The sequence below is a fragment of the Protopterus annectens genome, chromosome 9.part0, assembly GCF_019279795.1.
Source record: "Protopterus annectens isolate FY-2018-M chromosome 9.part0, PAN1.0, whole genome shotgun sequence".
Classification (NCBI taxonomy): Eukaryota; Metazoa; Chordata; order Ceratodontiformes; family Protopteridae; genus Protopterus; species Protopterus annectens.
The window spans coordinates 196691962-196701893 of NC_056743.1; the positions used below are offsets into that span (position 1 = coordinate 196691962).

Genomic DNA, 9932 nt, shown 5'->3' on the forward strand with positions numbered 1-9932 from the left:
CTAAGTTTCGTCTGATTCATTTCCCTATAAATTGCACGAAATGAGAAAAAGTAATACTGTTGAAGTACTACAACCAGCCCGAAAATTGAAGTCGCTAAAAGCTTACTTTAGCTGCAACATAAACATGGATTCTAGTAACCGACAATGGGATCAAGAGCAAGATAGTTGTTTACGACCAAAGAATTAGAAAGCCTGAAAAACAGGATAAGTGATGATTCCAAATTTCAAAGAAAATACAGATCCACAAAAAAATTATTGCAATGAATGCATGCATGCAGATTAAAGAAATTTGGGAAAGACCAAAACAGCATTATCTGCTTGTCTGTCAGCCAGATGAAGTTCAGTGGAACAGGGACCACTCTTGATCACGGCCATGACAAAGATCACATATGGCTGCAAGAGCTCATTAAGTTAAAGAAGTGAGGGTACTCTGCACACAAAGAAAATCAATTCAGATACAAGAAACATACAAAAACAATTAACCGAAACATGCTGTGAACAAACATTGCTTACTGCTTTTATTGAAATTCATATACATTGACAGCAATAACATATAAAACATACACAGGAAGAGGTAGGAAGATATTAATTTGCAAGAGCAAGCATGAAATATGGTCACTTTAAAAGTGCCTGCACAAGGCTCGATTATGCTTGGGGAAAGGTTCAGTGAATATTAAGCCGATTGAAAACACGATTCTTCCTATGACCCCATCTCAGTAAACTGGTTTCTTTTTTTACAGAAACTTGAGGATGCCAAACTGTAAATTTTTTCAATAGTAAACAAAGATAGTATTTGCACAGCCTTGACTCTAGCAAAAATGTTGGTGGCATACACAGGGTCCAGTACACTTAAGTATAACCCACAGAGCATTTATTTCTACGAGACCGGTAGTTTGCTATGCTAGGAGAATAAGTACATATCATATCCTGAGTGAAGGGGAAAAGTACCTTTTTATAAAAAGGGCAGGAATATTTTAAAGTACAGTATTGCATCATTCAGGGATGCCCACAGAAAAAAATAAAGCCCATCAGGCATAAAGCTAAAAATCAGGATCTCCATTTAATACCAAACGATATTATAATAAACTATTTTCCTAGCACTAAATTACAACAGTCCCACAACTATCTTCTAAGAGGGAAAAACTATGACTACCCTCCAAAAACCAATTGATCACAGACAACAGTCAAAAGACAGAATTCACGCTTATTCCCCAAGGAAAGGAAATGGTGACACCAATTTCCACATATCATAAACTACACCTCCCTATAGCATGCCGGCCACATAAGGATTGACAAGGGATATAATATTCTTTTGAGACACATGTAGTAAAGTCACTGATGCTCCTTTCTTCTCCACAGAGCCGTAGGCAATTATCATGAAGAAACAGATCCTGACTAATCCCTCCCTACCAAAGCATACCGAGGAGGCATACCCCCCACATTGGTTTACATAGCAGTACCCAAAATTATATTACCAGTTATAAATCAAAACAGGGAAAACTATATGATCCTTAAAAAAGATAAAGGGCAAGGACTCTAGACACCACAACAGCTCTTAGAAAGCTTAAAATATAGAGAGGTTTCCCTTTCCACATATATGGCTAATAAATCATGGATTCTCCTGCCACACAATGTTCTGAAACAGCCAAGGCTATAACACCACATAAAGCAAAAGCTAAACAAGGGAAACTGGAATACTACATCTCACATTACTTAAATAAGGCAACCACCAAGTTTTCATACGTATCTGAAAAAAAAACTGAACAAGCTCAATGCAGCACATCTCCTTAGTGATCTAAATCAGAAGTACCACATTCTACAGCCACTCAACAGCACACATTTTAACCTCCTTACATTTTTTTCACAGGTTAAAGCATTCTACAACTACTAACTCCTTAACAGAAGACTGACAACCATATCGTATGACTAACGGATGGTAACCAATCCACTAAGGAGAATAAACTGAATTCTACAAAACAGGAGGAGGTTTTTAACATTACTGCATTAAAATTACAAAACTTTAATTTTTTGTCTACATATTTTAAGTTTATAAGCCAGAAAACACATCACAATTTGCAAGTTTCAAGTAAAAATCAAACTACCAGTCTGTAAGGAGGGCTGTCGCTCCTTAAACCTGCCACCATGATCATATTTAATCAGACATAACCTGCCAACACCCACAAAAAGTATTTTTCAAGGGTTTCTTACTTGACTGTCTTACACACTGAACTAGCCACTCATATTCTTGTTTTCCAACTTTTAATTTGCTTAAACTCATATGTGGGAAATTAAAGGAAGCAACAGTCATCCCTTAACATTGGGCATAAAAACAAAAGGGCATGTGGGGAAAAAAGAAAAACAGAAGTGAACACTTTGGAACTAAAATAATATATTTACTTTCAAGGAAAAGTAATAAAAATGATTGGTAACCACAAATTCACTCCTGGTTCAAGACCCTTGTTCCTCAGGGATAAGTGCAACATGTAAATATTCTACTTATCTCTAGATTCATCCATCCAAGACACCTTTTCCCCATTTCTGCACATGGGGTCAGGGTATCACTTCAACAATGACAATCTAGAGTCAAGGTTTATACCGCCTGGTGGCTAGCCCTACCACTGTAATTCACCCACACAGCATGCGCGTACACACACCCACACCTAGGGCCAATTTAATTATTCTTACTGAAAATTTAAGAGTTTAAAACCTTCATGGAAATATATTGTCAGGCTTCTAAATAGTCACAAATCAACAGCCTAGTAAGTACCAATGAATATATATTAGAAACTTTAAAAAAACAACATGAATTTATGAAAATCTGACCATGCGCTTCAGGACTAAGAGCATTCTCCCTGGAAGATTATACATTCAAAAATGTATATTACTTTTGTAATTATTACACTACATGTTCCATTTGTTCCCAAAAAAACAGATGAATTCTTACATCATATTAAACACAACACTAACTCTATCATATCATTACATTAACGTAGATCAAACTGGGCAGGTTACACTGGACAGAAATACTTGTGAATAAGGCTTGCTAGTGTACATCCCGGTAAGAGAATAAATTAAACTGCTGAATAACTACAGCATTAAAACTTTTATGTCACCCGTCAAAGTAAAATGGACTCCAAAGGTCCACACTAACAACAGCACTTTTGATGTACAATTACTCAAACTCCTTTCTCTACGTTGACTGTATATTACCCCCTACAACATCCTTCTAAAATCTTAGATCCCAAGCCCCCTCAACCTTCTCATAGCAAGTCCCTCAAAATAAACTTTTCACAGCCAGCTCTTACAAACTTTTGAGAACGTATTCCAAGCTATACTGTCTAAATCAACTTCTACCAAAACCTCAAAACTCCACCTGAAAAAATCTACTTGAGATTAAATGAATATGCTTTCGCAGTAATCATTTCCACAATCAAATAAACTCAAGTAGTCAAATTATAAAGACTATAAATAACTGCTTACATTACAATCTGTCTTGAAAACTTTCAAGTTTATATTACACGGATCTGGAAATACAACCATACTTTGTTTGCATCTATAACTAGAAAACGGTTACTTGTGCATGCTACTAATTTGTTCTGACAATCCTGCAAGTCTTATTTGTACTGCTGATGAGCCTAAAAATAGAGCAGACATATCAGAGTTCGACGCCAATTAATCACATACATGCATAATTTACATAGATCCATATATCAACCGTAACGAACACTTTTAATTTCCAGAATACGACAGTCAATTAAAAAAGAGAGCCGAGAAACAAAGTTCAGTGGTTCACCAACGTGGTGCACGCTCTGCGAGTTTTACAGACATCTACACTACAGTCGTAACTAGAAGTGGACATGCCCATTAATAAAAGAATGCTGTTCACACGTGAAACGCATGAGATACCTTGTGGCTTACAGATGCTATATCCCACAACTTTGCAAACGGGGTGCATTGTTCACTATCTAAAATCTGCACCAAGTAACAGAAAAAAACTAGTCAGCTAGAATTATTTGTTTAGTCCTAAAAAGTAAAAAGCTGTAGCCCTGTTTAGCTTAAAACTACAAACTCCATCACATTCGAGACAGCATAGTTCATATTAGAAAAAATAACTGCTAGACTTGCAAGGGGAAGGATTCATAAAATAAGCGTTACATGATCAGGGCTGAACATTAAGATTTTGGGGTCATCGTGGCTCACTGAAAGTAAGATCACTCTGACACCTACAAACTACCACAAGCCTTCAAACTCAGATCACGTGGACGAAAATGTTATCTAGCAAAAAAAAAATCCTGTCGCATTTTAGGCTCTCAGGCGCTACTAACGAACTCTACATATGCTGGTCATGGCTGTGTAAAGGATCGACTACAAACGTTTACTACACACCTGACGCTGTCAAATCTGTAAAAAAACACTACCACGATCTTGTAATGATAGTATGAACAACAATGTGCGAGGCTATGTGTAACCAGTTTGTACACAAAGTGAAGAAAATAACACAAACCCAGTAAGACAGTGGAGATCAAACTACTTAAGAATTTAATAACAAATATGCCCTCTATCTCCTGAGGGCGGGTCTTGACAAGGGGTGCCTCGTGGGGGTTGGGGGGTACCTACTATAAGATCTGCAAAAAAAAAAAAAGAGTGGTTTGAGAACCGTTGTTTGGTTCCACCCCCTAAAAGATGTAGATACCATTATAAAAGCACGATCCGTACTTACCGCGCTCACGCGGCGTAGCACTCTGTTTATTTCAAGCAGTGGTCTCTGCAGTCCACTCTACGGCCGCTGATCCTACCGCCACCGGTTACTCTCAGCTTCCTGAAATCTTGCAGCTGCGCCAAGGCGACTGTAGAATGCAAAATGGCGGTTCTTCCGGCACAAACCAAGTCATTTCGGTTTTAGGAGGCAACGTACTAAGTCACTGCATTTTGATGAAGACAACATGTCTCTGTAAACTACTAAGTTATGCTCTTGGTTTAAATTGGCTTGTCATTAACCCTATAATCTGTCTGAATGGAAATGTATGTTCAGAAAAAAGGAAATTAAATATTTTCGTTGAATTATCCCCCCTACTGTTTTTATAGTTGCAAACAATCCTGTTTTGTGTACTGTTATTCCTTGTGAATGTAATACTGTGTGAAGGTTTATAACGTCGTTTCCCCAAGTCTGTTCCTGTTAGGGAAGGTTATAATGACTTGCATGGTGAAGTACTAGGGAAACACTGTGTTTATGAGCTTTCATTGTATTTGCGTTCATGGCGTGTCCTATTTTTGTAAGGAAAACATGTAACATAAATGTGGTATGTACCAGAAGAGGGTCTGTGGTTGAATCTGTCTAAACCGCTTCTGCCGTGAAGGAAGTTTGTCGGGGTTGGTGAATATTTACTACCTAACGTAGAAAAGAGAGAACGAAGAACTGTCAGCCACATAAACAGAGTTTGAGATGACCGACGATCACAGTTCATAACGAATCCTGGATGCTTTTAAAATATCAATACTATTTCATTAAGCATACCTCTCAAGTGTACCTCATTACGAGGAACGTACCTCATTTGGAGTTTTAAAAAACTTTTGTTCCTCGAAGTTCTACATTGAAAGGGCCTGTCATACATTCAGTGTTGAGTTTAACTGATATCCAAGGTAAATAGAAAAGTATCATATTAATAAGTAAAAACAGCACGCTTTAACCATCCTCTGATCTTCCTAGTTAAAACTGTTATTTATTTCACATGTTCCCATGTGTTGCACATTGAGCACTAGTGTCCCTCTTTGTGGGGATGGAAGGTTGAAAGCTGTGTTGATAATATAAAGTAAAATAAGAGAGGTGTATAATTCTTAATAATTTATCAAGTGTAATTCAGCATATTTTCTTTAAAAGTCACCGGTTTTAAATGAGATTAATAGAGACAGAGCTAAAATATGAGTCAAAACCCAGGACGTATGCCTATTATATATATATTTCAGAAAAACGTTTAACACACTTCAATCATCTTACGGAAGAGGGGAGAAACGTCTTGTAAACACTTACGTTGCCGACATCGTGATGTCACGCATACGCGTGGGCGTGGTTTGTATGCTTATTTGCCACCAGGATAGTGAACAGTGGTCTTTAACTTAGAGGGTGGTGGTGGCCTTGTAGTTTAGTTTGTTTAAACTTCGTTTATGTTGTTTTGATTATCAGAGCTGTGGGAATGAAGGTGGTTCATCTCACTCTGGAAGAGAGGTGCACTTCAGAAAGGGGGCGTCGGATTCGCCACCTTTTTAGGAATGTTTATGAAATTAGGTCGCCCATTTTGTTATTGCACCCCCACCTTGAGTGATCGTGTGGTGCCCTTTATTGTGGGAAGGGGCGGAGTTATGCGCTAGACAGAAAGGGATAGTTGCTGTGAATAAACTTTCGCATTATGGAGCCTATAGGTTCCCCTTTCGTAGGTAATTTTTGCGTATAATTTTAACGTTTCTCTAAGAAAGAACGTTTCAAAATATTTATGTAACTAACTTTCAGTTAATATTTTTTTTTCAGGCGAAGAAGCACGTGTTGAATTATCTTTGTATCTGGTTTATATTTCTCAACTGTCACTGATTTTGACTCGCAATTTAGCCTTCTCTGTTAATCTCTTCTAAAACCTATGACTTTTGAAGAAAAGGTGGTGAATTAACACTTAATAATGCCACCGATTAGAGGTATATACATTTTTTTATCCGGAAAATGCACATTGATTAATATTTTCTGGTTATGTGAATGCATCAAATTAATAACGCAATACTTTAAAATTGTTCCTGATAACCTGGTTGTTAAATGATCTTACAATTAACCCAAATCGAATAGAATAACCTTTATTCAGATCTGCTTTATTCTTTTCAGGATCGTTGGGACACACAACCTGTCAATGACAATCAGCAAGTGGAAGGGAGAGAAACTGATGGTAATCGGTTCAAAAAATGTGTCCTCAGCTGACTTTCGGTGATACCACTAGCTTTTGCTTACAGTTTTGCTGTGTCCCTTCTAGAAATTAGCGTTTTGGGGAGAAGAGTTGGCAGATCACTGTTAATAAGTACTGGTGATAATTAATAGGCTTTTATTTTACTTCAGAGAGCAAGCAAATTCCATTTTGTACTAGAAGGTCCTAGCGCTACCGTCTTTGACACCTATCACTTAAAAATGCTACCTCTCCAGTACTTAATAAATGTAGGCATTATTTTCAGCTGTTCCTCCCAAAACTTAAATAAAACAATATTGCACCTGTTGTTGTTGTTGGAAGCATTCATTTAGACAACTGTAGACATAATGTTTGTGTATTTCAGCTTTTCCCCGGTTAAGAGTCGCCACAGCGGAACTCCCATCCGCTAATCACCGGCAGTTGATTTTTTTACGTACCGGCTTGCCAGGCCTGACGCACCTTCAACGAAGGTACGCCCATTCCCGCAGTTCTCCACGCAGAAGACGCTCTAGCTGAGAATCGAACCGGACAGCATCTTACAGTGAGGCGACAACGCTACCGCAGCACCACGATCTGAAAAAAAAGCCATATTGATGCGTTCCTCAGAAAAAAAAAACGTACTCTGTAGAGTACTTGGCTACCCCCGTGCTTTTGAAAATACTTGTTAATTCAGTTTCTGTTACACTGCCAACATCACATGTTGATAGCATTGCTATTTAAAAAAAAATGTTCATGGCCCTGATTATTTCTGGATTTGTCCCTGATTCTGGAGATAACAGGTTGAGAGAGGTGGTAGAAAAAGTATGTAGTATTTTAAGCTACACCAGGGCAAGATTTTGGGAATTGTTAAAACTTTTTTTTAATGTGTCCTCTCACTTAAGTCAGTAAGCCTTTAATCTTCTTTGCCTTTTTTTCTTTTACCGTACTGGGTCGGGAAAATAAGTTACCATAACGTTCCATCTGTGTTGTAGATCTTTGTTCATTCATTACTATTAGGACCTCGGTTCCATCCTCGGAACCGATACGGCCATTTCCAAGCTTGCGCCAGCCAAAAACTCTCAGCTAAGACCTACCCATAATGCCTGTCTCCTAGTTACTCCGGATCAAGTTTGCCTCCCCCTATATAATAGACGTAGTAATAGAAAAAATAGTAGAAGGCTCTGTCTGAATAAATACCCTAACCTGGAGTTCCTAAAGTCCACCAGGAGTCCAGGCAGGGGGGGAAGGAGGGTGGGAAGTAATGAATGAACAAATATCTGCAACACAGATGTAAGGTTATGGTAAGATGCAACTTCTTTATCTGATGTTGTAAATCTTTGTTCATTAATTACTTTTAGGACAGAGTCCCCAGCTACCTGAGTGCTGGGTGACCGTGAGGAAGGATATTCCTGAGCACCATAGAACCAAAAGATGCGCGTCCCCTGGAGGCCAAATCCAATTTGTAATGAGAGGTAAAGGTATGAGGTCTTGCCCAAGTGGCTGCTGCGCAGATATCATCCATAAAGGTTTTGGAATGAAATGCTACAGAAGTATAGCCATAGATCTGGTAGAATGAGCCTTTATTCTGAAAGGTAAGGATAGCTTATTCTGTTGGTAAATAAAGGTAATGACATTTTTAAACCATGAGGATAAAGTCACTTTGGAAACAGGTTTACCCAATCTGGGTCCTGCAAAGGCCACAAACAATTCATCTGTTTTCCTGAAAGATTTAGTCCTGACCAAATAATGAAGCTGCCAATGCACATCAAGGGTGTGCAGGAGGTACTCCCCTCTGTTAGAATGCTGAGGGAAGAAAACCGGCAGGCCAGTAGATTAGTTGATGGAAAATCCAGAAATGACTTTTGGCAAGAAAGAAGGGTCAGTACGAAGGGACACCCTATCTGTGTGGAAGCAGCTGAGATATGACCGAATGGCAGTACCCTGAACTGGTAGTGATTGGCTCCCAGCCAGAAGAGGAGAAACCTCTGGGAGCAGTGATCCCTCTTTATGTGGTAGTATGCGTCCTGGAGGTCTATAGAGCACATCCAGTTGTCCCTCCCTAGGAGGGGAAGAATGGGCCGTACCATGACCATCCAGAATTTTTGAGGTTTGATAAATTTGTTCAATAGGACCGCGGTGGTGGTGCTGCGGTAGCGTTGTCGCCTCACAGTAAGACGCTGTCCGGTTTGATTCTCAGCTAAAGCGTCTTTTGCGTGGAGACATGTGTGAGTGGGCGTACCTTTGTTAGGTTGTGCGTCAGGCCTGGCAAGCCGGTACGTAAAAATCAACTGCCAATCATTAGTGGACTGGAGTTCCGCTGTGGCGACCCCTATCCGGGAAAAGCTGAAAGACACAAACATAAATTTGTTCAATAGGCTGAGATCCAGGATTGGTCTCCAGTCCTCTGCCTTTTTTGGCACTAAAAAGAACCTCTAGTAAAACCCGGATCCTGTCTGGTCTGGTGGGACTGGTTGGATGACTTTTTTTTTTTTTTTTTTTTTTTCTTAGCAGCTTTTCTATTTCTAAGGCTGCTAATTCCCTGTGATTGGGTGGTACATCTGGGATTCGCTTGACAGGTCTGGGAATTAAATCGATTGGTATTTGGTAGCCTCTGGATATTATTCTGTACACCCAAACATTGGTAGTAATAAGATGCCAGGCGGAGAGAATATTTACTCCTGACTGCTTCCAGAGGAAAACAGTCGGGCCGCTGCTCAGGAGCACTGGTAAGGTCTGCTGGAGAAAGAATCTCTAGCGCCCTGGTTACACGGACCCACTCTACCCTGAAAGGGGCATCTTCCATATGAGTTGCCCCCTTTACCCCGGGGGGATTGTTCACCACTAGGGTCTCAAAGATCCTTGGGATTTTTGAACCACATTTTTCCTCCCTTCTGGTTCCTGGAGTTGGACCTCTGGGGGTTGGAAAAGCGTATTCCCACAACAGACAAGGTCTTTCCATCTTTCTCACTACATGCAAGCGTGTCTCATACTTTGGATCCAAAAAGTGCAGAT

General features: G+C 39.4%; 1 long non-coding RNA gene across 1 annotated transcript; it reads left to right on the top strand.

Annotated features, from left to right (window-relative positions):
- Positions 1–5078: 5078 nt before the first annotated feature.
- Positions 5079–7247, top strand: LOC122811127. The gene is made up of 2 exons (XR_006366213.1): positions 5079–5640; positions 6866–7247. It is a non-coding gene; the product is annotated as an uncharacterized LOC122811127 (long non-coding RNA).
- The last annotated feature ends 2685 nt before the right edge of the window (positions 7248–9932 follow it).